This window comes from Olea europaea, unplaced genomic scaffold, assembly GCF_002742605.1.
Source record: "Olea europaea var. sylvestris unplaced genomic scaffold, O_europaea_v1 scaffold568, whole genome shotgun sequence".
NCBI lineage: Eukaryota > Viridiplantae > Streptophyta > Magnoliopsida > Lamiales > Oleaceae > Olea > Olea europaea.
The window spans coordinates 73916-81430 of NW_019264016.1; the positions used below are offsets into that span (position 1 = coordinate 73916).

Consider the following 7515-nt stretch of genomic DNA (forward strand, 5'->3'; position numbering starts at 1 on the left):
TCTCAAAATCATTCTAAGTATAAGCCATGATAAAGAGTTGTAAGTTACTTACATGTTCTAAAATAGTTAGATTTTTATCCACAGCATACAGATTTGATGTCTTCTTGCCACTTATGATTTGTAGCAGTAGTACGCCAAAACTGAAAACATCATACTTTCTGGAGTACATACCTCGTTTGACATATTCTGGAGGAACATAACCACTGAGTTGCAAGAAAGAAAAAATTGAGTACGTGAAAGTAACATCATATATAAGTAACATCATATTTTTACGGGAGCTTTAGAATTGCTTGGCTTACTAAGTTCCGACAATCTTCTGTGTATTTGCTTCAATTTCATCTCTTTGGAAAATTCTTGCGATTCCGAAATCTGATATTTTAGGCTTCATGTAATTGTCCAGTAAAATATTGCTAGCCTTCAGGTCTCTGTGAATCACTGTGTATATTGAGTATTCCTGGAGATATAGAAGCCCTTGACTGATTCCTTCAATAATTTGAACCCGTTTCTCCCAATCTAACAACCACCTCTTTACTGGATCTACATCAAATGAAGTTGAACAATAAATTATATCTTATTCTCATGAAATAAGCTAAACACGACATTTTCTGATATGCCAAGATACACAATCAGATACAGATGACAAATTTTTTGGAGATCAAACTTGTTTCTGTTGGGGGAATTGATGGTAAAGTTACTCTGTTAAAGGATGTCAGAAATGGTGATAAGTTGATACTGTAGAAGAAACATAGGAAGCCCAATTATTTTCTATCATAAATTTCTATTCCTGGTTGGTTGCCTCAATATCCAGTGGGATATGTAAGTTGGGAATGCAAATACATGCTGTGTTAGGATTCTTTACAATAATCAGAGTATGATTTGCACTAGACGATCTGTCCCTTTTGACACTATATGAAAAACTATTTTTCTGAAATGGACTATTTTCTATGAAACAGAATACCATTTCCTCAGCATTACTTCCGCAAGCACAGTAGGAAGTGCAATTGATTACTGACCGAATAGATATGTGTCCAAGCTCTTATTTGGCATGTAAGCATCTTTTCTTCCCCTTCAATGCAAAATCCCAGAAGTTTCACCAAGTTGACGTGTTGTAATCTTGCTGCAAGTGCAACCTCATTTTTGAATTCCTCTGCCCCTTGTTGTGAGCTTCGCGAAAGTCTTTTTACTGCTACCTCTTGTCCATCTCCCAACTTACCCTAGTAAAACCACATGCATAATTAGTTCATTCAAATTGATGACACAGTTAACTGTTTCAAATAGGACTGTTATATTTGAATAAGAATTTACTATTTCACTTCAGGAGTTTCTTTTTTTCTTTTATATTCCTTATTTTAAGATGATATTTTGCTTCTTTCATATTTCTTTTAGGTTTGAATATCTAAAATCAATCAGCAACCTCAAACTTTCCTATGCAATACTGAATTTTGCTTTAGAGGATAAAGAGATGGATGGATCACTATTTTACCTTATATACAGGTCCAAATCCACCTTCACCTAGCTTGCTTTCACATGCGAAGTTATCTGTGGCTGTTTTAATCTCATTGAAAGTGAGATCTTGGAGATTAGGATACACAACTCTTTTCCCTGAAGTGGTTTCTCTTCTGACTGTTTGAAATTAAAATGGAAAACCTAAAAGTTAAAACTTTAGTTTTGTTGTAAAACAGAATACTGGCAAAAATTTGGATGCTACCTCTTGGCATGATTATTTTCCTCTTCAAGCAACATATTGCTGTTCCAGATAGGAGAATAGCTACAAACACTGTTGGCAATACAATAACCAGCAATGATTGTTTACTTTTTTGATCTTCCTCTTCTCCTCCAGCTGCGAATGCAGTCCTCAGAATTAACAATATGTCTCAAATCATGTTTTGACAAGGCTTTAAAGTGTGAATTACCTGTGACTCTACTTGTTTACTTAAAAATGTATTATTAATTTTTTTAATAATTTAGAAAACACTCTTTAAAGTAAATTTGACCTATGCGGAAGGAATTCATGCTTTATCACACATGTTTCTTTTTCATATTTTAACATTGCAATAACGGTTTACATGTTTTTTGAATTCAATAGTGATCCACATAAGTTTATTATTTTCTCAGTTGTGATACAGTTCAAATCCAGCTGAAATTATTGACTTGTGTCAGCTAGATTCAAGCTTATCACTTTAGTATGTTTTGAAGTCACTTGTTTAACTTACATCTAACTTTTCCTGCATAGCTGTCGGGAAGAAATAAAAAATAATAAAAAAATAATAAAATATATATATTGAAAGAGGGCATAACCATTCGGTTTATTCAGATTGTACGGTTGTGCTGACCTGCTCTAGAGAGAACCCAATTTTCGTCATCGTTGGGAACTTGAAACACACTGTAACCAAGAAGCCCGTTCTTCTTGGCATAAGAAACTTTTATCTTGACAACCTCTATATCGTCAAAACCAATCCAGGATGATCCTATTTTCATGTAGTTCGTCACATATGTGGAGTTGAACAGTGGTTTGACACCATAGCTTTTACAGAACCACATGATGTATCTATAGCTCATTGATCCATCTGCAGTTATGGCCAGGCCTTTTGCCGGAGAACCTATTGTGTTGTCATCAGGGTTTACAAGTGTCCAGGCATAACCATGGTATGGCAATCCCAGGACCAGTTTGTTGGCTGGTAATCCTCTCTTAATCCATTCCTTTATTCCATAGTCCGTGTTTAGATGGCTTGATGGATCATATAATGCAGCATGCGCTCCTGTGAAATTATCCTTTGATGGCAGATAATAGTCATAAGACATGAGGTGCACCCAATCGACATTTCTTTTGATGGAATCTATTGGGTAAGTCATGAAGTTTTGTGTTGGTGAATATCGAGCTCCCATGGTCAAGAACAGCGGTGAAGTGTTCGAATTTTTTGGTTCAGAATTTACTGCTTCTCGCCACTCATCTAGAAAAGCTCCCATATTGGTCGTGTTGATTGGCGTATTTGGAAGAACACCGAATAGATCAAGACCTAGAAATCCATGCTGTCTGGCGACCTTGATGGAAGATTCGATGAAGGACTTTCTGCGGGAAGATGTACTGACCATTTTGAAAAATTTCGAAGAATTTGCCTCTCCTCCCCATGTGGACAAAAGGGTTATAATTGATGGATTTTTTTGCCTGACTATTTCTGTGAAGGTAGACATGTATACATCATCAGAGGAGGATATAGAGAGCTCATAATTCGACAAATTTATGTGTGCGAAGGCGCAAATTAGGTGTGTAAACAGAGCCGAATTGATGTCTGGAACTGGAAATTCACTACCAGAATACCAGAAACCAGCTTTAATCCAAGCCTGTGCACTGGGAAAAATAACCAAGGTGACAAAAAGGAGTTTTACTCTGAACATGATTGAAGCAGCTGGGGTGTGACAGTATGCTGGCGTTATTCGTAACTGCAGGTGGCTTTTTAAGTTTAACAAAGCAACCGAAATTCTATTTGACCCTGCCCGAAAATTTTCGGTGCTACATATGTAGTGAAACTAAAATTATTAGAAAAAATGGAGGTATATAAGAGTTTCATAATATCAAGTCATTTGGAAAAATCGCACCTCTTGTACTCATTTTTGATATATAATGAATTTTCTCTTCATTTGCCCGTGTCTTTTTATTCCCGTCTTGGATTTTCATGTAAATTTTGTGTTCTTGTCTCATTGTTTGAGCCTCATTTTTTTATGTAGAATGCATTTTTGAATAGTAGATTGATGGAGAATATGTGATCAAAAAATAAAGAAAAATTTTGGATTTGTGTGCAATATTATTTTATTGAAGAATATGTAATTGAAAAGAAAATAGAAAAAAATGTAGTTTGAAAATAATGAAACCAAACAAGGGCATGTGAATTCTCATTTTTCTTAAGGTAAGTCCACCATCAAATTCAATGTGGGAAATAAATACCAAGCTGGAACTGGTGTAGAATATGGGGTACATAATTCTGATGAGTGGCCAATTGTTACTGCTATTAGTCAAGTCCTCTAGACTACTCATGAATATCTAATTTGAACGTTACATTTTACGGTATAGAATTGGTGTATTGCCATTGTCCCCACCCAACCAATCTTGTTTCTCCATATTTTATTAGAAGGGTTTTGTTACATGTACCCGGACGTTTACATGTTCGGTTACACGCTTCTCACATGAGGGGCGGGTCCCACGTATTTATTGTGCGCGGACCCCGCTCCTCATGTGAGGGGAGTGTAACCGGACGTGTAAATGCCCAAGTACAAACAGCATAATTCTTATTAGAATACCCTTGCAAGACACGTAATTGGGTCAAACTGATCTAATAATTCAACTAATTAGTCGTTTGTTGGGGCCCTCTTTCAGTTTCAATCAAATTCAAAATTAACTTTAACTTCATAACTACTATTCATCTATTATTTAGATATTTTGTATGACTCGCTGTTGTTCATCTTCATAAAGTATGGATAAATTTGTCAAATGAGGAAAATGGCTCATTTGACGGGGTTTTTACATCTTGTTAAGAAGTTTCCTGAAGTTTTAATTTAACTTTCTTTAAAAAAAATTTTAATCAGATAAAATACTTTCAAAAGATATTTATAACCAAAAATAAATTTTAACTTTTCAAAAACCTGCAAAACGAACCCTAAATCAGGTTGAATGGTCAACTAACTTGGAAATTTTTGCGTGGGCTTGAAGTTTGTACAACAATTGGTGGATAAAGTTTCTGTTGGGGATATTTATATATCGCAGGAAGATTGAAGAAGAAACAAGGAATAAAAAATAAAAGAAAAATTGAAGAACGACAACAAATAAATCACCGAAATGTGAAATGAAAGCTCAAACACGTAATCGTTTACCTCAAACGATGTTTGCCCCCTTTAGAATTGAATTTGGTGCTTAAAGGGATTATCGACAAATGATTTGTAAGATTAATCAAGTCTTGAAATAGAAAATCACTTAAACACTTAGACCAGTTTGACAGAGCTTTTTTTTTTTAATGAAAATGGAAAAAGTTTTCCATTTCCACCCAATTTTTCTTGTTTGGTTCCCAAAATTTTCCAAGTAATTCATTTTCCACTTCTCTCTCACGTGGCCTCATTTCTTGGTTTTGAAGGAATTCCAATTCCTTGGGATTTGGTGAGAAAATGGCTTTTCCAACTTTTTTTATTATTATTATTTTTTTTGGCAATAGAAACAAATTCTATCCACAATTGTAAAAAAAATATATATATATCCATTTAATTGACAATTTTCATGAAAAACAAAGTCAAATGAACACAAAAAGATCCAAAATTTCAACATTTTTCAAGTGAAAAATTATACCAATCAAATACATTTAATTGACAATTTCCGGTGAAACAAGTTCTCGATAATTCAATTCTCTAAAATTCGTTTTCCTTCCACCCAAATTTCATTTTTGTAATCAAACGGATCCTTCGTGATTTCTACCAAAACTTCAAGAATACAAAGAGAGAATTTTGAATATGCGAAAAGAATATGAATACTTTCTTTTAGAATGAGTATTTGATCACAAGTTGTTGGATATTTATTTTTGATGTGATAATTCATAGACTTCAATCAAAACCCACGAAATGGTGTCAAAAACCCATGAAGAGTTGTGAACTTTTCATTATCAACCGCCAAGAATTCAAATAAAGAACCGGTCTAACTATGCGACCGCATAAAACAAATCTATGCGGTCACATAAATCAACGTATTGCAGGGCACTGCAGGCCACATATGCCTATGCGGTTGCATAGGCCACGTTTTTTGCTGCCAAACTTTATATCATTCCAAAGTCTCATTTTATTGATTTGAACAACACTAAAACAATTGCTCACTTGTTCAATATTCAATAAAATCTCATATTAAAAATATATAACACTTGTAAATAAGAATTAGATATCTTTCAATTTGAATCTAACCATAGTGTAATCTAAGCAAAGTAAAGTTGAAATTAAAGATAGCATGAAAACTTTGAACCAATCATTCATTGTGACAACACTCACAAGAACACACACACAAGCATCACGTGTTCTCAAGTTCCTCAAACTCGCTTAGCACTAATATGGCCTTGCGCTTATCATTTTCAATAAATTTTTAAGAGAGAAACTTCAACTCTCTGTTGAGGAGGCACCACCTCGAAGTTCATTTAGGTGAAATTCTTCCAATACCCTTGTTACTTTTATGGATACTTGTATTGAACTTCATTAAGAGTTTAAGCCTCAATTCTCACTTCAATAACAACTAGCATTACTTATTTGGATAGGGTTATCTAGAATTTTAATAATACTAAAACTATTCACATATCGAATGAGTTGTTGTTACCCTTTGAACTCGTGGATTACCTTTTAAGTAATGATAGGTAGGGTTGTCGTTATCGGTCGACCTTAATTTGGGAGTTTCAACCCCATCCTATTCCAAGTAGACGCTGCTAAATCTCTATTTAGAGTTTTAGTTAAAGGATCCGTGATAAGTGTGTTTTTGCACATTTATTTAGGTCACAAACATGATTTAATTACGAGCAAAATGATTGAATTGTGACCTAATTTCGTTACATTTGTGAATTGTAGGGAAAACCGATGAACATGATGAAATACATGAGAAAAGACGCGAAAAAGGACTAAAATGACACAAAGTGAAAGTTCAAGGACAAAGGTACAATTACCCAAAAGTTGACCCGATGAACAAATCAAGGAATTGGTTGAACCAAATGCCAATTGATGATGCCTTGGGATGATGGAATGGAAAGAGTGAAGAAAAGAGGTTTAGAAGTGAAAGATTCAAGTAAAGGGACTAAATTGAAGTTTTTGGAAGTTGAAGTCTACCATGCGGTCGCATGGTAGAACTCTCGTGCGGCCGCACGAATGGATGCAGGAAATTTAATTGGAAATATGGAATAACCATGCGGCCACACGGATTAAAACCATGCGGTCGCATGGCAGTTTGTCCGCTACGAAATTTTCTTTCCTTATACGATTAAAACTCATTTGGTAACCTAATATTCACAAGATATAAATATCAAAAACAGTCCAGAGACGACCAGAACACATTGGGAGGCAGTAAAACACATCTTGAAGAAGATTTGGAGCACAAGAACGAAGATTGGCTATTGGAATTTCAAGATTTCTTCAAGTTTTTTTAATCCGATGATGCTTATTTCTCAAAACCTGATGTATTTTGCTATTTTAATCATGCTAGGCTAGATTTTTATTATGCTAGGAGATCGATGAACCATGTAATTTGAATTTTAATATCCCAGTTTTGCAATTTGATGTTAAGATACATTTTTATTGTTTTGAATGATTTATATGCAATTAATGTTTCCGCAATTGAGGGCTCGTAATTGTGTGAATTTAAGTGATTTATTCTTGCATTCGAGAGAATTGAAATAGATTTGACATATTATAAATCATCGTAGGGTCCGATAGTGGATAGAAATATACCGCTATGCCCTACGTGAATCTTTAAGTGTTCATAAAATCGCATGCATTTTTACATATGCT

General features: G+C 34.5%; 1 pseudogene; it reads right to left on the reverse strand.

Annotated features, from left to right (window-relative positions):
* Window positions 1–6: 6 nt before the first annotated feature.
* The window catches only part of LOC111389191, a 17747-nt pseudogene continuing 10238 nt past the window's right edge, over window positions 7–7515 (reverse strand).